Genomic DNA, 24,538 nt, shown 5'->3' on the forward strand with positions numbered 1-24,538 from the left:
TTCCACTTTCTGGTTCCCAAAGTTTAGATTTAGAGCTTAGCTCTGTTTCTGAAATGGCAGCTCAGTAAAATACCAAAATCCTTCCTCCGTTGTTCAGGAATGATTCCCCAGTGTGGCACAGCTGAACCCTTTCTGCAGAAAACGCATCTCTGTCGTGCGAATCACGGACAGGCTGGTGGCGCGCTCCCAGAGTGGAGTGCGCTCCATACCTGTGCTCACTCGGCTCAGCTGTCGTTTTCCATTTCCTGTGGAGAACACACATCATACCACTTCCCCTATAGAAAAAAGAAAGCAGCCCAGCTTAATTGCTGATGGAAACACTGTCATAGTTTCCACTGGCCAAGCTTGAAACCATTACTGATCTAACCTTCATTAATTTTTCCACAACAATTTGCAGAAATGTCAGGAAGCAGCTGCACGAAAACTGATTAATTGTCCTTATCACCGCAACTTCACCAGGCTACATATATATATATATATACATGTATATATGTATACACACACACACATTATTTCCAGTTTAAAAATAAAATTTGAGATTTTTCTGTTTTGATTGGTATCGGTCGTAGTACATCTTATTCTGAAAAACCCGGATCTGTTTTTGACAGCTTCCAATGGCCCAAACATTTTCAGATCTGGAGGAGGTCCCATGAAGTTTGGGACAGCATCCATGGAGGAAAAGATTGCTTCCTGCCGATTACTCAGTTATATCTGTTTAAACAGACGCTAATGAATTCAAGTCTTATAGCGACACTGCATTTATTAGTCAATCACAGAAGCTAAAATTCACTTCCGAAATGTGAAATAGAAAATCAAGTGCCCTTTTCATTTCTTTCCACTTGCTTCTCTCCCTCACAGTTTTAGTTTGAGCTATACCATCTGTCCCAACCTTTCAAATAATGTACTGTGCATGGCTGGCAAAAACGAGTGGAACAGTACACCTCATAACCCCAAGTACGCAGCCAGTGAGCATCTATAAAAGCGGTACACAACGAAATCTGGCCATCTGGGGATAACTGGTTACAGCAAGCTTAGCTTCTCAGCCAGCACTCAGATCTGCAGACTTTCAACTAGTTGGCAAAACATCAACTAGTGTTAGAGAAGAGAAACACTAACAAACATTTTTTTTTCAAAACACATGAATTCAGATAGAAATTTTCGAAGGTGTACTTGCCAGTGCTGCTGAGGAGGAGGCTCCAAACGCAGAGATCAAAGCACCATCAGCGTCCCTGACACGGACACAAAGTCAATCCCACTGGAGCAGTTTGCCGCACCACTAAACTTTTGGGGTATGGCCACATTTGCCCTTCCCCGTATTGCCTTGAATACATACACACAAGGGACAGAAGCTGAACACACTCTGAATCACATGATGAAGTAAGTACCTTTCAGCGCCAGCTCTGAGACACTGGAAGGAGTTCCTCCTAGGACTGCATCACCCCAAGGCATCCTTCACCCCAGATAGGTAGGTTCCCAGTCAAACTCGAAGCAAAAGAGAAACAGAGTCTGGACAACAGTGCTGTGAGGCATTTATGTAGTAACTGGCCACGGCGCAAGGTGGCCCCGGTCACGGACATTGGGGCCAGAACACCTCTTTTGAGTCCTATCTCTGACACGTAGTAGACATAGAAATCACCTCCGGCAAGTTACCTAACCTTTCTGTGCCTTAGTTTTCCCATTTGTAAAATGAGGATAATAATAACATTGTTTGTTTTAAAAAATGACACAGTGCTTAGAAATGGCACTTGGAAGTGAAATATAAATATTAGCAATTCTATATGTTTCTCTTGATATTTGAGGCACATGTTAATCTAAAATAAGGAGGAAATAATGTGACAGGAGTACCCAAATGAATTTATGAAAGCCCCCTGGGTTGGCTGAGAGATTCCCCTTGCCAGTACAGGGATACCGATATTGCCAGAAGTACCATTAACAGTGGGTCAAGTAATCAGGGTTATGTTTTCTATTCTTTCTGTTGACTCATTTGGGCGTCTTGGGACACCATGCTTTGTGACGCCTTAAGACCCCGGAGGGAAAAAGCACTGTTGGAGGTGACCACACCTCACTGCCACCAGCAGCAGGCCTGGGAATGGGAGGAGGGAGGGAGAAAGGCCACCAGCAGCCAGGGAAGTGCAAACAAAGAGGGACACTGACCGCTGACCGGGGCCTTCATCATAACCACAGGGCTTCTGAATAAGACAAAGGAGCTCATTCCCCTGGCACTGAGATCAGGGTGGAGGTGCCAGGAGGCCACACAGTGCAGGAAGGACACGGCTCTTAATTCCTGTTCCACCATGTGACCTGAAGGAACTCACTGCCCTCTCCAAGGCCTTAAGCTTCTGCAGTAAAACATGGCTTTTCATCGACATGGGCACCTCTCCACCTCTTTGCCGCCACAAGCCCCTCTGGCAGTCCGCTGAAGCCCATGGATCCCTTCTTAACAAACAGTTTTAAACTATGTAAAATAAAATACATAGGGTTATAAAGGAAACCAATTATAATGAAATGCAGTTATCTCAAAAAATTAAAACAAACTTGTTGACAGTAACATATGGGATTCTTTATTGAAAGTTAGAAACAAGATAAAGTATAAGACCCATCACAATTTTGAGTAGTCATGCTCATAAAGATACTTGAGATATCAGCCACAACAGTAATGTGATGTGAAAATATCTGTGATTTCTACTGATGACAAAATCACAGATAGGGCTAAAGCCACTATCATTTGTCGCCTACATTAATTATGAAGGAGGTGCTGAAGTTCAAGTGACAGATGAGTGGAAATACAGTTAAATTTTTTTAACCAAATTCCCAATCCCTCTGAATTCTATCCAATTTGTGGCTAAGATTCCCGATCAAAATGAATAATTAATCCCTCTACAATTCCAGTGCTGCAGTAGCAATGACTGCACTATATCCCTGGCTCCCTCCACAGAGAATGTTCCTTAAGGATAAGGGAACGATCTTCTCTTTTCCAAATATGTGGAGAGAAACAGACTTACAGGAGGAAGTAAGTGTCTTTCCCTGGCAACATCCCGGTGAAGAAGGGAGTGAGCACTGACTTGGAAATGAGCTGCCCAGACACCCCGGCCCTCCCAGCCTATGAGCATTAGAGATGAAGTGGTATCAACACCAATTACCCACATCTGCCGTTCAGCCCCACCTGCTCCCATGGGACCTGCAGTCCCCTAGAAAAGTCTTAACCGAGTATTTCTAGGATGACAGCAAGGGAGACTTTCAAGATCCCACAGGCATTCTGACAGCCAGTCCCCAAACCATCTGCCATTCTTCCTTCCTGTGCCAGCTCCCCCTAGGGTCCCCCAGAAGGAACCCCTCTGCTGCCTGTGCAGATGGTGTCCCTGGTGAAAATGCTGAAGCGCTCCCACAGCCATGGGAGCTCACACATCTGGGCAAGACGGGTTCCTGCCTTGGGCCCCGCGCTTTAGAGGGTCCTGTGCTTTAGAAGGCCCACGTACCACAAGCACACACAAAAGAGATTTATTGAAAAATACAGGGGCGCCTTAGTCTGTCACTGGCATCCAGATGTCCTGTACCCTAGGTCTCAGCTCCTCAGTACAGCTGTTCAGGCCCCAGGGAAACGTTTTTCCAGATCTCATGCCCAATCTCTTTCCTTTAATCAAAAAAGGACCGAGTTTGAATGCCCCGAAGGTCTGTGAGTTGTGACACTGCAGAGTGTAGTGTTAGAAGCCATTTAAAAAGCAGAGGAGATGTGGGAAGGATTCAGGCTTTGGTAAAACACGAGAGAGGGTACCTAGGCGTTTCTCTCAGATGGCACCGCTGCAGCGGGGTTCTGGGGTAACAGGGACAAGAGTCCCCTCACCCCTTTCGTTGCCTTTCTAGTGCTCTGATCAGTGGTTCCGGAATTATTCATGACAGAGCTGTATTTGTAACAACCACGGATGGCACATGAGGAACACTGTGCAGTTAAACAATTCTTATTCTTATGTTTGCGAAGATACAAACTGCATGAAGCATGATGCTACGTGCTTGCATTAGCGACTAAATGAACATTGAACACTAAGCCTGGAAATGGATTTGCTTCTATTAAAATACCTTAAAAGACAGTAAATATCCAAAAAAATAAATATTTAAAAGCTTCAGCTTTGTTTACATAATTTTGGATTTAAAATGCTTTACATAATCATTATAATATAGTTTGCCTTTTAAGTTTAACATATAATTATGAACATTTAATTAAAAATAGTTTTTTTGAAAATAGTTTAGTTTTATGTTTTTTACTTTAATTTACGTGTTAATGAAAATGCATTGACATTTTGCAGACTTTGAATACAATTACATTTTATTTTTAACTCCCTCAGGTCACTGAGAATAAGCCCAACCTAGGACTTAGGTATATGTAGGGGTTTTTTTTTGTATTTCAGAAACTTAAAAAGTCAAGGAGGAAAAATACAATAAAAAATCTAAAATCAGTCAGTCTGCTTAACTTTTTAAAGCTGGAAAAAAATGAAAGTAAACACTTTTGTCAAACATGACCCATATAAAATTCAGTAACAGGACATTACAAATTCTTTATTTAATGAAGATTTAATTACTGTTCAAAACAAACAAACAAAAAAAAACGAGTCAGAAAATTATCCTCATCCAGAAAGCCCTGCAACTGCATATCCTTTACACATAAAAAAATGTACCACTGATCACATTAAGAAGAATGCATGAGGGCTTCCATCTGAACTCTTGCCTTGGAGGCCCCACAAGTACTGGCAGCAACAGCCAAATCCCAAGTTGTGTGTTCTTAAAGTCCAACCAAGCCTGGCTTCTACCCAATTCTCCTTTAAGACTGTCTCGAAAGCAGTTCCACCAAGGTTTTGCCTCCGCTCTTCTGAATCTCTAAGTTTGCTGCAAATACCTTGTCACTATGTAGCATGACGGCTCAGATCCAGTCCCAGGAGCTGGGAGGACCACAGGTGAGCCCCACACAGCCCGTCTTGGAAATCCACTGCCCCATCGCAGCCAGAGGTAAAAGCAGAGCTGAGTATCGGTGAGTGGCAACACATATGAGAAGTGAGAGAGGAGGAGTTCTGCAGCTTGAGTCCAGTAACATCCACACATTTACAGACACAACCCTGTACTTAGTTCTCGCCTCTTTCCTCTTTGTTCTGTGCTCTCCCTGCCACCCAGGCCCTTTGGGCTGCCATGCGCTCCACCATCTCCACATCATGTATATAGCCGCATCTCTGTATCGGCCTAATTAAAATTAAGGTCTAGTTAGGGTGTCCAACCTTTTGGCATCTCTGGGCCACACTGGTAGAAGAAGAGTTGTCTTGGGCCATACATTACATACATTGTGACACGTAATCACAAAAAAGTCTCATAGTGTTTTAAGTAAATTTATGATTTTGTGTTGGGCCACATCCACAGCCATCCTGGGCTACGGCCCACGGACCCCAGGCTGGACACCCCTGCTAGTAGAAGGCAGCACAGCCGTGAAGGTCAAAAGAGAATGAGACAGGCCTCAGAGAGCACCCTTTCACATTTTTGCTCATTATCCAGGTCTTAAACTTGAAAAATAAATCTTGGAGCAACCTTTTTTCAACAATTTACATGAGCACTATGAATGTTTTGGATGAAGTTGTCCCTTTACACTTGGAGGCTTAGAGGAATGTTTTTTCCTAGGCATGGATTAAAGGACTGGCTCCTGCAATAATCCATATCAATTTTTGTTTAAAGATCCGCACAAAGTCTTGATTCTTATGGTTTAAACAGAGACTTTTAGAGATTTTGCAGATATGTACACAAGTCTATATATACCAGCATATATGTATGTATCTCCCTGAAATCAGGAAGTTGGTGGTGAGATGGGGAAGGGCTGACCTACTTGCCCAAGGTCTGCGAGTACCCGGTGCGATCCCGGGCAGAAACCTCTGTGGTTTCCTGACACTCCGGCCAGTGCCCTTTCCGGTCCACCACTGTTCCCTCCCCGCCAGAAGTCCCTACCCTCACATGATGTTTGTGTGAGTCCACGTAATACTGGTGTTATTCAGTTCAGAAATCACTTATTAAGGCTGTGATAATATTACAAAATAATACTTAGAAATCACTGAGTTATCAGAGACATCTTTCTTATAAGTTATTTTATCCATTATTATTAAATGCATAAACTCAAGCACATCTAATTATAAGAAACAGCACAGGGAACATAATCCATAATATTCTAAAATTATGCATTGTGTCAGAGGAGTACAAGATTTATTAGGATAATAACTTAGTAAGTTATATAATGTCTAATCACTGGGGTGTACACCTGAAACTAACATAATATTGTATGGCAACTGAAACTGAAACATAAAAAATGATTTAAAAGAAAAAAAAATTAAAGAAATTACCCAGAATATTTGCTGATTTAGTTTTCAAAGATATCTAAAAGAGGGTTGAATAATGACATTATTACAAGTAAAAAGATTTTAAAATGTGGCCCTCAGAAAATGTTAACTAAGTGCATTTTTTCTGGAGAATAATTCACAGTACCAACCTTAACATTGAATTAATTTATTTTAATTTTTTATCAGATTTCCAGAAAGCATCAAACATGTACATGGGCACCTTAAAAATAGTAAGTAAATATAACTATAGCAGTGGATGTTTAAAATAAAATAATAGATATCTTGAAATAAATCATTTTCTTCACCCACTGGCTCACCTCTACACTCTAAGCGAGATCCCAAGTGAATCGACCTCCTACCCCTTATGACACACAGGTCAACCAAGCTCCTCCCCAAAACACACATTCAAAGTGCCTGACTGAGAAACTCCTTTTCAACAACTGAAACTAACTCTGTAAGGTAAAACATCTCATCATAAATTCTTAGTTAGAAGAAATACCCATTAGAAACATGTTTAAATAGCTGAAGCAAAAAAGTTTATATGAAGACTCGGAATAGCTCTATTTTTACTGAAACTAGTAGAAAAATTGTTGGTGACTAACCAGAGCATTTCAGTTCCTGTTCCTGGGAACTGGAAAATGTTCACGACATGCAATTTTAAGACACACATAACACAGCTCTAAATATTATGAAAAGAGTGGATCCCTTGGCCTATAACAATCAATGGGAATTTTATAGTTAATTCAGTAAGACTTTATCAAAATGATGCTGTTATGTATGTCCTGGCTCAATAGCAGTTTTCCATCCACTTACAATAACCTAAGTCTCCTCAGGGTGTTTAGTCTCCCTCCATTAACACTACATTTACCAGTTAAGAACACTTCATCTATTTGGTTTTATCAGAGTGAACAATACAAGTCATTGGTCAACATTCTTCCATCCCATCCTGAACGATGAATGAGTGAATGAATGACTAAGCTAGAAACACACATCAGACCAGTTCTTGTCCTCTCATTCAAGGCCACGGATACAACATGTAAGAAGATAATTTATGCTTTCAAAAGCAATATAAGCAGAAATATATTAGAAAATAATACCAAGGTGAAATTAACTTTTGTTTCCCACTCAAATTTAAAAAGTCCACATGAACATTTTATCTCTGTCAAATAAACATTTCCAAATTTGGGCTAGGGCATTCTTAAAATATGCATTATAAACATCTAAATTAACACATAGTTTAATTCAAATATTTTAGTAACTCTACAAAACATATGTTAATATGTTCATCAACTCCAGAAACTCAAAATTTATATTTTGACACAATAAAAATTATTGACTTTATGCATATATCATACACATATTTTTTAAAATTTGCTTTGGAAGCAGGAGAATTCCAGATTAAGAGTTCTGTGGCAAAGGTCCCAGTGGTTTATCAGTTCAGCTAGAAGCTGTGACCATTTAAAACAGAGGTAAGCACGGTGGCATGTCCCACCTGGCCCTGACAGTCACGCCTGGGGCTGCAAAGCAAACAGAGAGAAGAAACGAAGGCCCGGTTTTCTCATAAGTGTAACCAAGCTGAAATTAAAATAGGATAAAGCCTGCAAGACATAATCCTACCAGCCACAATTCCTGGTTTAAAGGAAAATAGAAAATTATTAAAATGAAGCAAGACGAGATCATAAAAGAGAGTGGAAACAAGGTTTACTCTGCCCTACCTCAGTCTCAGTGGTCCTTCCCACTTCTGAGTTTGCTTGCTGGTTGAAAAAAAAATTTTGACAGTGTTTCGAAAGGTAGAAGACATCCCTACATGTGGGGAATTCCTGAGAATATGCAGCATATTTACCTGTACACCTAAATAAACATACTGACCCTATCCATCCCAAGGATTCTGATAGGACGGGAAAAGCAGCCTGGTAAAACGTCATGCCAATTCAGTTTCTAAGGAAGAGGAATGCCAATTCTGTAGTAGGTAAAATCTACTACAGAGAATGTATGACAATTTCTTTAAAATCTCTAAGGAGTCCTACTACCATTAGTCCAATAACTGGATTCCTATATTCTAGCAGGTTAAACAAATGTAGGGTTTACAATGGTAGGAAATAGCTCTGAGGGGTGATAGCAGTAGCATAAAGCACATCATAAATGTACTTTTGTCATGCCATCTTCCTATAAAACAGGCAAACTTACTTACATTGGCCCATTTCCTATAAAAATAATGTATTTTATTTAAAATGTTGCATGTTTTTTCTCTACCCAGTTGTATTTCCCGGTCCCCAGCCTAGAAGATAATAGGAAATCAGCAAATGTTTATTGATTGAGTAATCAAGTAAGTGAATGGATGGATGCGATGGATGGATGGATGGATGGATGGATGGATTATAACTGTACTCACACACAGTATGCTCATGCACATTCATGCATTTGTGGGGTTAGGGAACAACTGCTTCTTCTTTCATTCCATTACTCTTTTGAATTTCTCTCCTTTCATTCCTTTTAAATTATAGGGTGGTCTGTTATCATTTCAAGTTACCCGTTGTAAAAATACAGGTATCTCTGTAAAAGATCTTTTATTTGCCCAGTTTGCTATAATAATTGATTTTTAAAAACACAACAAAAAGCAAAACAACCATGATATAAATCTCATCACTTTACATTCGATAGTAATATGTTATTCACCTTAATAAAGCAATTTAAAGATTTTTATGTATTATTCCCAAAGGTTAAACTGTTAATAATATCCCTGCAACCTCCTGTTAGATCATGGCACCCCTGCCCTGTTTCCTCAGGGTGAATGTGGCACAGGGCGCCTGCATATGACTGCACGTCTGTTTATTGGCACATACACATCCTTGAGGACAGGAAAAGGACTGGTGTGTGTGTGTGTGTGTGTGTGTGTGTGTGTGTGTGTGTACTCACTTCCCTGGATTGTTCTCCACGGAAAGTTCCCTCCACACGGGAAAGGAGCCAAGGAGAGCCCGAGGACTTCCCTGCCTCGGGGCCAAGGGTGTGGAAAATGTGTGTACCCCAATCAGCTGGGTGCTTCTAGAGAAGGAGTGGGAAGGAGGAAAGAGGAAGCTGGGAGGAAGAGGGAAGCTGGCAGCAAGTGTTGAAATCTTTTACTTGTGGGAAAATAATCTAGGAACCTAACAATTTTGAAATATTTTAAAGTTTGCAAAGACTTCTCAGGAAAACACATTCTCCAGTGATGCCTCTAAATCCAGTCAAAGCTCTAAGATCCACTGTGGTTTGCATGAACTCGATCCACTAAGGAGAAATCACTGAGGAAGCTCAGCTTTTTCTTTCCCTGATGTAGTTTAATTATTTCTTCAAGGTTGGTAATAACCCTTAGAATGTTTCCACCCTCTACCCTCCACCCTCCTGAAACTTTCTTCAAAAGCCATCCCATAATCCATACCCTGCAACATACAGCGGCCCTCTCTTTGACCATAACATTGAAGATGACTTTGTAGCACTTTACACTGTCAAAGATACCTCCCTCAAATATAAAGTTCCCAGCTCAGGATCTGATACGCAGGAGACAGTAAGTAAGAGCTCTTCTGTCCATAAAGCTCCTCTCCTCTTAGCACGGATGCTTGTCTCCCTTGGTTTTCCAACATTTCTAACAGCTAAAATACGTTGGTGTTCTCTACCCGATCTTCAAGGTCGAAGTATCATCTCGTCTACATGCTACCCCACTTTTCTAGAGTCAGAATTAAGGCCTCTCTTCCTGTGTTCTCAGAACTCTTTGCTCTACCCCTGTTATTACACTGATCGTGATCAGCTGTGGATTTTAGTTGACTGGGTACATATTTTGTACCCTGAACTAGATTTTCAGCTACTTGAGAACAGGGCCATTCTTGTTTTTCTCAGTATACACGTCTAGCCCCAAGCACAAGGTCTTGTACCTGGGTGGTTTTCCATAAACACTGATTGGATTCAAAGGTTTACGGAAATAGCTGAATGGAATTTTAAATTCCTTCCTGTTTCCCACCCTCAAATAACCAATCACATGCCACAGCCGACAGGCAACTTAGTGTCTCTTCCATCTGTCCCTCCCCTCCTTTGTAACCCCATTACAATTAGCCTAGTTCAGAACCTTACTACCTCCCATGGAGACTAACCCAATAGCTTCCTAACTAGTCTCCCTCCAGGTTTTTACTTCTTATTGGTGAGGTAAGATATATTTCAAAAATACAATCCAATCATGTCACTCCTTAGCTCAAAAGTGGTAAAGGTTCTTGAAGGCCTAACTAACTGATACGCCCATTACATATTCAAAGTCCTCCCTACTCCATAGATCTCTGGTATTTTTCTTTCCTCTCCTTTCACGGCTCCTCTTTCACTTACCGATGCAGCATTCCAAACACCCCCTGTTACTTTTCACTTTGTTATGGCACTCATATTCCCCATCACATCTCGTTGCCTATGTGGCTGTCATTCTCTCCACCTGTGAAAACCTTGCCTGTCTTTAAAGACTTCCTCAGGACACACTTCCTGATCCCCAAGCCTTCCTCCACATTATCTCAAGAAAATGCATATGATTCCTTTCTCTGAATTTGCAACACATTTTATTTATACCTTTCTCAGGGTGCCACTTAGGCTTCTTACATCCAAGTTCAGCATATACTAGCATTATCTCTCTTTTTGGTTTATAGGCAACTTGAAAGCTAAAATGCAGACTTACTCATCACTGTATTGCTCCAACCACCAGAACACTACATTTCATATGGCAGAAATACCATAAATATTCATTGAATTTAATCGAACTAAAGCTTTTACAAATAGCCAAAAAGCTCAGGTTCCCTGTAAGAAGGATGAGGGCTCAAGCCAACTTAGTGTTGGCATCTGTGATGATTGGTATTCTCAAAATTTCCACTTAAGGCTGATGACAGAATCAAGCTCTGCTACAGTCAATGAATAATTTATTTGTGCACAAAACATTCTGTTAATGGAAATCTTTTTATGGCTCAAGAACTGAAATATATTTACTGCCCTATAGTTATTAAATGCTTGCTTTAATCATTAATACACAAGGTAGGGGGGCAAACGATAATTACCATTATACGCTCTTCAACTGCATTAATCAAGAGAACCTCTTCCAAAATTCAAACACTCCTCAGTGGACAGGAAATGGGGAGGAGGTTACCCTAAGACCTGCCAACTCACCGCCACCACCAAACCTGAGAGCCTAAGGATTCTGTTGTTAGACACGCCACCAGCTGAGGAAACAGCTTTAGATTCTGACAACTTACACATTTTTTCAGCTTTAGCACTCAAGTAAAACTGCCCAGCTTCCCCGGAACTGGAGTGCCTCGACCGAAAACTGCAGCAAAGGAGAAGTGCATGTGCCTGCGCATTCCCTCGGTTTCCAAGCCTGCCAAGAAATGTTCCTGCGCTGTGCTATTTCAGCAAGTTGTGAGACGACAATGGCCATGCTCCTCAAAAGGAAAAGAGAGCTATTTTGCCCGTATGTTTTTCTTTGAGGAGGCCAAAAGGCACACTTCTGGCTGCTGTGAGTACTCTGACAAGTACACATGTTCTTGAGGAGGTGACTTTGGCGGGGCCGGCGGGGAGAGGGTGGTTGGCAGGAGTAAAGTTGAGAAAACCTAAAACCATCTGAAGCTCTTGGGAAATATTTAAGAATCTGGAAAAAGAGCAAGAAGAGGAAGAAGACTCACGTCTTCCAGTGAATTCCTGTTTCCAACAATAAACCCTCTTGAAAAAAATGAGAAGTTAAGTACATGCTTTTCATCTACTTTTATCTTCAACTCAAGTGGTATACAATCACATTCATCCCCCTACTACCCAAACCAGCTTCTTCTCCCTTTGTCTCTTTTTCTGTAAAGTGATATTCAAACTCCCAGGCTCAAAGCCTGGTGTCATCATTGACAGTGTCCCTCGAGGGGCATGCACTCGTGTGTACATGCAGGTGTGCGTGCGCGCGCACACACACACACACACACCCCTACTCTACCCATTCAGGCAGTCCTACATTGGCTTCCTGCCCACTCCCCCCTCCTATTGTCTGTATCCAGTTGCTCTTCATTGTCACCACTCTAATTCAGGCCCTCCACACCCGCCCTATTGCCCAGAGCCTCAAATCAGGGGATCAGAAGGTTCTCTGTATGCAAACTTCCAAAGGACAAGTCTAGGCACTGTACCCTCAAGTATATGGAAGCCAGGGAAAATGATCAGAGCAGTGACCTGTGGAAATACCAGGAGAATCTTGAGGAAAAGAATTTGAGCTGAAAGGAGCCACAAGGGCACCATGATGCAAAACCTGAGACGTGAGGAACAAAGGAAGAGACTAGACAGGAAGAAGTCAAGTCAGAAAGCATTCCCTAAACCTGGGATGCAAAAGTTTTCCAAACAGGGCTTTCATCTCTGATGTAAGTGTGGGAGGAGAGGTAAAGGGCACAGCAGGAGGTGACAGCTCTTGTGTGAATTAATGGAAGTGCCTCCTAAATGTCTTCTGTGCCTTCAGGAACTCTTGCACCCACTCACCCACCCTCACCTCCACCCCCACGCCATTCAACACAACCTGGCAGGAGCCACATTCCCCCAGTGCAGCTCTGGTTACATCACTCTGCTGCTCAGAAATTTCCAGGGGCTTCCCGCCACTGCAGGCCAGATGAAGTGCACAGCCTCGGCTGCGGCTCCACATGCAGCTCCCAGGAAGCCCTTATACTCAGAGGCCACATCTTCCTTGTCCTCATTAAATCTCAGCAGAGGTCAATTGTTTCTGTCCCCACGGTCAACATAAAGACAATGAAACATGTGTGTAAGTGAAATGTGGGAATTTTTGTTTTGCTTTGGTGAGACGGGAAGGGACTGTTGTTATTTCACTGTAAGAAGGGTTTTTTTGCATTCGAAAAGAACACTAAAGAAGCACATAAATTTGTCCTTATGGCTCTGCTCTGGATATTTAATAAATATCAGACTTGCTGATTCATCTCACTAATATGATTAAAATTAAATCTGTGCCCAGATATCAATCTGCAGTCCCCAAATAAATTGTGAAAGAAAATGCACAACCAAATATGTCTATCAAATTTAACAAATATTTATTGAATAGTTAACCATTTTTTCCAATCACCGTTTTCAAGGTTGCAGAGGACACCAACAAAAGGAAGACAGAGTCTTTGCCTGTGAGCTGTCACGGCGCGGCATATGAGATAAGAACCTCCCCAAAATCATTTACTATAAAGCATGGGCACAGGTATATGCACACGGAACGACGCGGGAGAAACAGCAAGTGTTACAATGACTCAGAGAGAAAACGAGATAAAACACGAAGCTCCCTATGTAAGTGATTTTGTCCAATTCCCAATTTAGTCATTTATGATGAAACCTGTAATTGCCAAGGGAATCAGAATTCCACAGACCAGTCTTGATCTACAAAGCTGTTGGCTTGGAGCTTGAGATTCTCAGAACAGGGGGAGTGACTGGGTGAACGTAAGAGTTTATATTACCAAGGATGGTAAAGGTGTGCTGCCTCCAAAATTCGCTGGATTAATGAGCTGTGACTCTTCCCCCAAACGCCGATATGGCTTCTATTTCCTTATATGATTCACACTAAACAGAATATAGTGACCACATCAACAAAATCCCGATATTCGAACACCACCAGCCAACATGGCATACTGTCTAAAGTTAAGAAAACAGAATTCTGGTTCTATGACTCACTGATACTGTAACTCTGAGCAAATCATTAAGTTGTAACCCCACGAGCCTCTGTTTCTTCATACACAAAACAAAATGTGAGTCATATCTATATAGTATCTATTGCCCTTACTGAGATAATGTCACATCAGAGCCATTTGTAAACTGTAAAGCATTACCCAAATTTCAGTTCATCACAGGAACAAGGCATACGATTACTAAGTTGCATTGTGCAGGTTTTGTGTGGTGAGAAAAACATGAGAGGTTCCCCCACACAGCCATCCTGCGCTGCACGCTGACGTGAGGAGACGGGAAGAAGGACAGGCAGGAGGGAATACTATGAAAGGATACAAAAGCGACCCACAGTCAGATTTTCAGATGGCTACAGAACGCTCGTGGAGCAAAACGCGTTTTGCTGGTACCACTGGTTTCGTTAATGCCTGCTGACTGAATGATGAATTCATAAATGGGTAAAGTATACAATGTACAAGGGAATCAAGGTACAGGTGAGTGACATACTTGAAAACAAAGCAGAAGAGTCAAGTTTTATAGCAGAGGGTAAGAAGAAATTGGGGGGAAATAAACCTGTGTGCCTAGCAGCAAGGGGCTCCCCTCACTCGGACTGTGGCGGGAAAATAGACGGCTGTCCTTATGAGTCGACCATAAGCATTCAAACACTTCACATCAGTTTAATAATAATCAGAAATACTGAAACTCTATTAAGTCGCCTTGCAATACAGAAGACCCCAGAAGAAGAACTCTATACGTCTGAACAGCTGTAAAAATGACCCTGTGTAAAAGGAAATATTTTGAAGGTCACAACACCTTGCAGCTTACAAGGTGTACTCTGTTTTATATGTAACAGCAGCAAAAGGTGTAGCAAACCATAGAGAACAGATAGCAGATCTTATTTGCAAACTTATCAAATCTTTGTAAGACCTGCTAAAAATGTCCAAGTAGAAAGAGTTACAAGTTTTATATTTTCCATATTGGTATAAGTAATGGCCAAAAAAGCACAAACAAACAAAAAACCCCAAACATAAAAAGGCATCACAGAAAAGAGAGGAGCAGATGGATGGGTGGACAATGCACTTGGGACATCGCAAAATACAGCAATCTCCACAGAAAATAAACTATTTCCGATTTCTTAATTCAAAGTAAGATTGAATAACTTCTGATTCCAAAAAGTACTGTCATAACTATGTAATTCTCAACAAAGTAATTACTGCTCTGAAACCCTATTTCCTCAAGTGAATAGGGGTTTTTAATTCTTACTTTGGAACAATTTAGCAGCTACAGCAAGAACTTGACTCAGTGGAACATGCCCAATGAAAGCTAATAGTTTTCACCTTCCCTCTCCCCTTTTCTCAGCTTAAAGAAGAAATACCACTTACACAATTCTTAAATAATTACCCCCAATGCCATGAGGGCATATAAATCTGAGTAGGCAGTTAAAAGTTCATAGGTCAGCTGATATTATCTTAAAATGACTGAGGTCAAGGCAAGTCATAGTCCCGGAGACTTGACGGGAAATGGCAGACTATGAAAACCCATATTATTTTATAGCTAAAATAATTTGCATTTACTATCTTTTAAAAAAAAGCACCATAAAAGGAAGAGTAAGCTAATGGTGAGGGTTTTCCATCTTGCAAACTGTTTTCTATTTACTACCAATTTTGGAATGGGGAAGACTGGACACATTTTTAAAATTTATTATTTAAAAAAAAAACCCTCATTTGGGCTAATGGACAAGGCCAGGCGAAGAGATTAATGCCCCAGGAACTGCTGATTGCGCAAGGCATACACAGCGTGAGGAGAGCTCACCGATTTCATAGGAAATGTTTCCTTACCCAAATAAGTATTTGGTTTAATTGAGAAAATGTACTCATCTCTATGGGTTATATCCAGGATGGCAAGCCAAAGAATTAGTCACATGGTTGGTAAAATATAATTATGGTCACGTTTAAACAGTGATTGTGACCATTACTGCTGTTAATCACCACCATCACAATCACTACTGGTTACTGAGTCCCTACTACCTCCCAGGAACTTAACCCTCATATGGGCTTATGAATTAAGTAGCATCCTAATTTAATTCAAAGAAAGAATTATTTTAAAACACAGTGACCCCGGTGAGCTGACTTCATCCCGGTCTCCCAGAGCTCCCAGTGTGATGAGCAAGGAAGAGACCCGCTGCACCCGGTGCCCAGGCCGTGTCTGTCCTGCGGACACACGAACAGAACAGTCTCCTCAACACAGTTTAACCCAGGTCCTGCCGACCAGAGGTTCAGTGCAACACTGTAGGGTACTTCGGGAATAGCTGTACAAGCCGGCCTTGGGAGCAGATGGAAAATAAAATGTGGCAGACAAAGCCATTTAAGTTAGCGGCTCAGAGTATTAATTTTCATCTTCGAACATCTATTATAGCTATTGAAGAAATTAAGGCTTTGCTTTTGAAACTCTTTTTAACATTTCTCTTCCTGATGGGTTTTTCATCTAACTGCCTTCTGTCCCTTTAATTATCCACAAAAGTTTCCGAATGGCACCACGTGTCCATAACAATGGAAATTATTGGTCACAAGTGAATCTGTGACCCGAGGGTCATGAACCTGACAGGCAAAATGGAAAGATACCCCGGGTTTCCACACTTGGTTTCTCCACACTCACTGAATGCTCAAAGGCTACATTAACAAATCGAGTTCCAGGGCAATAGCTTCAAGGGAGGTTATTTTAGACAAAATGAAGGCAGTTGTCATCGGCATTGCACAAACAATGCAAGCGTCTCCCTGAAAAACCATCTGACCTTATCACGTCTTAACATGTCCACAGGTAAAGCAGATACTACTAGTTTAGTTTCCAAGTCTGCTTCCCACATGATTAGACACTTTCCTGTCTTACTCATTATATTTCGTCAGGTTTTGAAATAGCTCCAGTTTATTCAGAGGGAAATCAAGCTGTACACTTTAGAAATGTGAATAAAATTTAGGAATACAATGTTTTTTCCCAAATTTTCTGTTACTCTGTAAAGGGTTAATTAAAAACATGAGTTTGCCTGGATTTTTTTTAAAAAAATTACCAAACCTTAAAATCAGTATCATTTAGACTTCTGATGCCAAAAATCTGTTTGACAGAGCAGGTTTCACTCTCCTGACATTTTAACAGTAGCCAAAGTCCTGTTCACACTAAATGCTGCCTTGGCAGCACCAATAATTTTCTGAAAGCCTAAACTCCTCCTGGTTTACAGTTTTCTACCTCCAGAGCTTTCTGCAAAAACAGTGCGATAAGGAAGTTGAATTGAGACAGGCCTGAAGATATCTATTCCTATCACAGAAACAAAGATTTCTATAATATGTTCATGGTTTAAAACAAAAAGAGTTACCGATTTATTCATTTCACCTTAGATCTGACTCTGAAACAATACAGGACAGGCACACCCAGACGTCCCCCTGTGAGTGAGATCTGACAGTTTCACATTACCTCAAGTACTAAAAGCAAATGATCATTCAAAGAGTAAACAGAAAGATCTGGATCCAAACTATAAATGACAACATTTTCTAATCTCATCCTTCGACACAGGAAGTTTCCAGAAATATGGAGAAACTTCAAAACATGTTTATTTAGACAGCATCCCAGACTTCTTTCACATATTTTGAGGGTCTCAAATTATTACTGTTAAATTTTTACGTAAAACTTAATATCTCGTGTGAGAGATCTTTCCAATAATTCTAAAACCAAACCACATAGAAAACACTTGATTCAACTTACCCAACTGCTGAATGTTAAAAAATTGGTAAGAGTGTTCCAATCAAATCAATTCACTTAATTTTTCAAGTAGATCTGATTACTATCGTCTTTCAAAAAAAATCAAAGACTCCACCTAATGAGGAAAAAAAAAAAAAAACAACAAAAGATTGTGTTTGAATCAGAGCAGCATTATATGATTTATACATTAGTAACACAGAAGTCAAATCAAATCATGGTTGTCGCTCCTCCCAGTTACTATGCTACTTAGAACTATAAAACAACAAAAGCATCTGCCAACTAAATTAAATTTTTCAGTTTGGGGTAAAATGAATGTTCAAGCCTAGAGAAAACAATAAAATAGCACAGCAGGGTGAAAGCAGAAGAGCTTATTTTCAGTACTGATTGGTACATGGAAATGATGACTATATAATGTCAGCTAGGATACATAAAATCAGGCATGAGGGGACGACACAGCTGACTGTTTTGGAATTCGGCTGGTTGATTCTTATTAATTTATTAATGCAACAAAAATGTGTAACTTGCAGTTCCTTAAAGCTGTTAAGGTCTATGAACTAACACCCAGATACATCATTTGGAGAGAACTCACTAAGATGAATTTTCAAATCATTCTTAAAATGTTACACCCTGTCTCTCACAGAAAGAGTTTGCTAGACAGCTTAATTATGACTTATAAATAATACAAGTTAATTGTATTCATTTTATTAGTAGATGCACCTTTTCTGAAGCCCAAATGTAAAATTAACTAAGCGCCACAAGAAAGGCGGAGAGAAAGCAAGCTATATCTCAATGGGTGAGAGCCTAAAACAAATTGGATTGCTGGGGGGTTGACCAGAAGAAGGAGACAAAAAAATTGGACAGCTTCCAGCTACCGTATTTTGCCATGTATAATGCACCCCCGTGTATAATACGCAGCCACACTTTGTGTGCGTTATACACAGCAAAATACAGTGCTCCTGAATCAGGTTCCCCCAGGGTAGAGTTAATATTTTAAAGTCCCAGAACATGAAATACAACTATATCCAAGTGAAACTACAAAAACCTACTCCAACACCATAAATACATGATTTTTAGTACACAATTTGAAATTAGCCACAGACTGTCACTCCCCCAGTCCCACTCCATATGCTAGAAAAATTCCTTGATAATTATCTCAGTTAAAGAAGAAATGATGAGATAGACTTGCTATCCACTATTGGAAGGGAGATGCTCAAACACAAAACTAAACAAAATTATTCCTAACAATGAAGACAAATAGCAATAATTACACAAACAAAGTAGAAATCCAGAGTAGTCGTGGGAACTAGGTTCCCACTTCTAAGACAACCTAGGTCTAGATTCCCGTCTGATTGCCATTCAAGAAATAGTTACCTAGGAAACTCATCTGTATATGGTCTCAAAAGACTTATTTATCCAACGGCAGTCTTTATTATTATTTTATGGTTCTTGCCATGAATATGACAACGGTCAAATGGTTTGGTTATTTGAAACTACACTCTCTCAACAAATATAGGCACCTAAACAGTGAAGTGCAAAATGACACAAAATGATATAGTCATTTTTCACATTTGTACATCTAGAACTGTGAAAATAATTTTTTATTTTTCCAGGTCTTTCATGAAAGAATTAGGAAGCCTCTTTTCAAATAATATTTGGTAGCTATATTCATAATATCATCTTTGAATTTTTTCCAAGATAGTTTTGCATTATTATACTATTTACCAACTTATGTTTATGTAAGTCACTTTCCAAGAAAAAGTAATGGGGCTTCTTCTCATGGTGCAGAATGAACCTGAAGATTCTTAAGAATCCTTTCTCACTAAAGTGAACCCTTGTGAATTGTTGGGGAGATAGTAAATCGGTACAGCCACTATGGATAACAATATGGAGGTTCCTCAAAAAATTAAAAATTAGGACTATCATATGACCCAGCAATTCAGTTCTAGGTATCTGTATACAAAACCTAACACTAATTTGAAAAGACATATACATCCCAATGTTCACTGCAACATGATTTACAATAGCCAAAATATGAAAGCCAATAGGTATCCATTAATAGATACCAGGGTACCAGAGTAAGCAAAGAAGATATGATATACACACAATGGAATATCACTCAGGTATAAACAAGAATGAAAGCTTGCTATTTGCAACAACATGGATGAAACTTAAGGGTATCACGCTACGTGAAATAAGTCAGACAGAGAAAGACAAATACTGTATGATTTCACATCTATGTAGAATCCAATATACAAAATAAACAAATCAGGAACAAACTCATAGATACAGAGAACGAGAACAAACGGATAGTTGCCAGAGAGGAGGGTGGTTAGGGGAATGGGCAAAAAAGGTGAAAGAGATTAAGAAGTACAAACTTCCAGTTATAAATACAGTCATGGGAATGTAAAGTACAGCACTGGGAGCATAATAATACTGCAATAACTATGTATGTGTCAGATGGGTACTAGACATATCGTGGTAATCATTTTGTAAGGCATACGAATGTTTAATCACTGTGTTGTACATCTGTAGTTGGCACTGTATGCCAACTACAATGAAAAACTAGGTTGTTTTTTTTTATTTTATTTTAATCATTGTTCAAATACAGTTTTCTCCCTTCTACTCCCAATCCAGCCCCCCTCCCAACCCTCCCCACTTCCCTCCCATTACCACTAGTTTTTGTCCATGTGTCCTTTAAATTTGTTCCCGTGAACCCTTCCCATTGTCCCCTGAAATTCCCTCTTCTCTCCCCTGTGGTCACTGTCAGCCTGTCCTCTATTTCAGTGTCTTTGGTTATATTTTGCTTGTTTCTTTGGAAAAACTAAGTTTTAAAAAATTCTTTCTCACTAATTTTTCAATGTATAATACGAAATTGATCAGTACAAAAGTATACATCCACCATTCCTCTTTGTCTTTTTTTCTTAGGTTAAGTATGATTTTCTTAAAATATGTAGTTCTTGCTTCATAAAAGGACTTCAATTACTTAAGCATGGCCAGTCATTGAGTGTTTTAAAAGGTCATTCACCTGTAACATAGCAAATATGCTCTAGTTTCAATCTAACTATGGTTATCTCAGTGGCCAGTGATTTCAAATTACCTAGAAATTTTTCAGTGGTGACACGGCACCTTATATCACACTTCAAATTCAGGAAGTCCAAAATATATTAGTTTCCTGTTTGGCTGATTCCGTTAAATGACTGCCCCTAATTAGCCCAGAAGATACAGATCAGTTGCTTGTTGAACAGGCAAGCCTTCTGTGGCCAAACCCCAAGACAACATTCTTTAGAAATGTTCATTTACTTAGAAGTGAACAGTGACAGCTGAGATAGGAGCACAGGCTCCTTTCAATTTTTACATGACACAGCAGTGCAACCCTTGAAATAATTTCATAACCTGACTAAAGCAGTTGAGTCTAAACCTCCTTACCTTCCATTTATTTGTACTGCCTGCCTCACCACACTGAGAAACAAAACCAGACAGAACAAAAACCCCACCTCAGTCCACTTTGGCTCCATAAGAAAATCTAAATACCTGTATTTTGCTATGTATAATGTTCACCCATGTTTTTGGCCCAAACTTTCAGGAAAAAATATTTTGTTTTAATTTTTAACTCAGTTTTTATTTATTTATATTTAGTAACAAAACCAATAATCATATTCCAGGGTATTATTTTGCATATGGATATCATTATTGTTTACTAGAGTTACACTTTTAAGGCATAGGCATGAATAAAAGAATTAAAAACATATAGATATGGAATTAGTACTACCCAGGTATAATGCGCATCCTAATTTTTCCCTCCAAAATGCGGGCAAAACGTGCGCATTATGCACAGCAAAATACAATATATCTGAACTTTGCATTTCAGTTACACAGTGTAAACAGTGGAGTAATTTATCATTGGGTAATATCTGATAATGATGTCACCAATGGGTGTATTTCAGTTATTTGCGTACAATAAATCAGATGTGCCTACGATGTTAGACCTGAGTAGCTTTCTCTAGCTGAATGGGTCACCCCATGCAGCACCCGGAAGCCATGCTTCCTGAGTTGACCTGGCCACCCTGGGAGCACTTCAGCCACGTGTGCTGCTGTGACAGTGAACACAGTCAATCGGCTCTCTCAGGAGCACTTTATGGCAGCAAATGTTAAAGTATTCACAGCCCTGGACTCCTCCTTAGTGACCACCAAATACTCTCCTCTTATTGACTAGGAGACTGGGGCCCAGAGGGTCACAGTCACTGACCCAGAGTAATGCAACTAGAAGACAGGTTTCCTATCATTGCACTGTCTTCCCCTTTACATCACAGAGCATCTTTTCCTCCTGTAGGCAAAAGCTCAATTATGTTTAGCAGGAGTTTACTGAGCACCAAGGATGTTAAAGATGCTTCTCAGTTTAAAATGGGAAAGAAATAAGTGCAAGTGAGTGACAATAGACTCACAAATATTACAGGCCCCATAACATCTTTTTCATCATGGTTATAATCAACTCTCTTATTTGCAAACGAAGCAAAAAAAAAAAACTGGCCAAGGAGAATAAGGAGACTGGAATACCTTGAGACATACACATCCAGGATGTGGCATATTTTGGCAGAACTACATGATAACATTTGGAAAGCAATAGTGATGGCCAGAGTTAGTACAGCTGTCTTACTTAGTAATTTATATTAATCATCCTTACAAATACACAACAACATTGAAGACATTTTTCAACCAGAAAAACACCCTTCTTCCCACCACCCAATCACAATTATCTTCACTTTTAAAATATTAATCTAGTATTTATTCACCTCTAGGTAAGCATATTTTCATATAGATGCTCTTCTAATACACATGTAATTATGCATCCTCTTTTTTTACTGAGCATTTCACGAAAACATTCTATATTTCCATGTAATCCACATAGTTCTCGTTTTTACTGGCCGTATAATATCCCACAGATTTAGCAGGCTTAGTCTTTTCCTTAATTATTCCTATATGCGTGAACATTTCAGATGTTCTCATTTATTTTTAACACTGGAGATATGGTTTTTCCTTAAAATATTAAGAGAAATATACTCGATGGATCAAATGGTATAAGTATTTATTGATGTCAAGTTTATAGCCAAATTAATGCCAAGAGATTGAAATTACCTATAAAGCCATCAGCAATATATGAGCATTCTACTTGCACCAAACTTCCTCACATTGTATGTGACTAAATTTGGGGTGATTTATTTCATGTAAAATGGTATTCCAGGGCTGCTTTTTAATTTTAATGGTAACCATAATTACACAGCTATTTTAAAATAATTTTGACTTTTGTCTTTAGTGAAATTATCTATTCATATAATCTGACTACATTTAGGTTCTATTTTTTCTTATGAACTTAAATGGGCTTTTAATATGATGCATATACTGATTTTTCTACAAATTGTTCTATAAGTATGTTTTTAGATGTTTACCCATTTAATGTATCTGGCATACATTTGGATCCACAGTGTGAGGTACATATTTAAATATTTCAGACAAATCCCAAGTTAACCACGATACTATTTACTAACCATACTACACAACGTTATAGTTATAATATTCTATGTGCATATGGTATTGTAATGGGCCCGTTTCTGGATTCTCCATGATGTTACATTGGTTTACATATTTAAAATGGAATGTTTATTAGGGCAGTATGATGTGACTGGCATTGTTTGGCAGAGTTTTCAGCAGTTTAATCACAACTGTTTTATGGTATGTTTGAATCCTCCATGAGACTAGCTTCCTTTTTCTCTTTTTTCAAATATTCCTTAATACTAGGTTGTCCAAAAAGTCCGTTATATTTTTTCCCAAAAATACAAAGCACATTTTTCATTTTCACCACTATCTTCATTGATTTGGATATTTTGAGTATGTCAGCTATCTCCTGCTATTGGTTTCTAGTGGGTGCAGGCCAGGGGTGCTGCTAAACATCTTCCATTGCATGAGGCAGCCCCACAGCAAAGAATTATTTGGCCAAAATGTCAATAGTACCAAGAAACTTCACAGACCACTTTTGACAGTTTCAATCAGTCACAATATCTTCTTCTACACATTGCACAAGACTTTTTTTTTTTGGCATTTCAGTTGCATTTTTACCTTTCTTGAAATAATAGAACATAATGTGTCAAAAATGTTGCATATTTTCTTCCATCCTCAATACTAAAATGACTACACAAAAGTTCACCAATTTTGATAAGTTTTTTTTAAAACAGCATGCTGATATGACAGCTGACAGTACAATCTTACAAAATTGTTTCGAATGAAGTTAAAGACAACTAAGCACTAGTAGAGCCATCTTACGGAAAACACTAAATGAACTTTTTGGCCGACCCAGTATTTCCTTGTGTTCACATCCATGCTCATGAAATTCTCACATATTTTCCCCAGATTATATTATTTGATTAAGTGTATTATTTGCTGTCCACATTCAATCATACCCCTCAAAAATTCCCATTAGGAGTCTGAATGAAATTGTGTTGATCACACATACAAGCATCTTGTCATTCTTTTGTTTCCCATGTTAAAAAGTCATAGTATATTATAATACATCTCTACATGTATCACATTTTAACTATTTGATAAACATTTATGTTCTACAAGTCTCTTGGTTCTGTGTCTTTCCTCATTTCCATTTAATTTGCTTAAAAATACTTCATTCCTCAACTCCAACTAAATTGTGTTCATTCCTCACAAGGGCCCCTGAATCCTTTACATGTAGGTGAACAATGATGAGACAG

General features: G+C 39.4%; 1 protein-coding gene across 10 annotated transcripts in view; it reads right to left on the bottom strand.

Annotated features, from left to right (window-relative positions):
• Positions 1-24,538, bottom strand: part of HIVEP2 (HIVEP zinc finger 2) — a 182,118-nt gene that overhangs the window by 63,822 nt on the left and 93,758 nt on the right. For 7 of the 10 annotated variants that reach the window (XM_045842657.1, XM_045842656.1, XM_045842653.1 and 4 more), the window contains exon 2: positions 17,790-17,901. The exons of the other annotated variants lie outside the window; for them this stretch is intronic. The gene's annotated coding sequence lies outside the window, so the exon portion shown is untranslated. The remainder of the gene's footprint in view (positions 1-17,789; positions 17,902-24,538) is intronic. 10 annotated transcript variants of the gene reach the window in all.

Source organism: Phyllostomus hastatus, unplaced genomic scaffold (genome assembly GCF_019186645.2).
Source record: "Phyllostomus hastatus isolate PE091 unplaced genomic scaffold, TTU_PhHast_1.1 phas_contig_40, whole genome shotgun sequence".
NCBI classification, from domain to species: domain Eukaryota; kingdom Metazoa; phylum Chordata; class Mammalia; order Chiroptera; family Phyllostomidae; genus Phyllostomus; species Phyllostomus hastatus.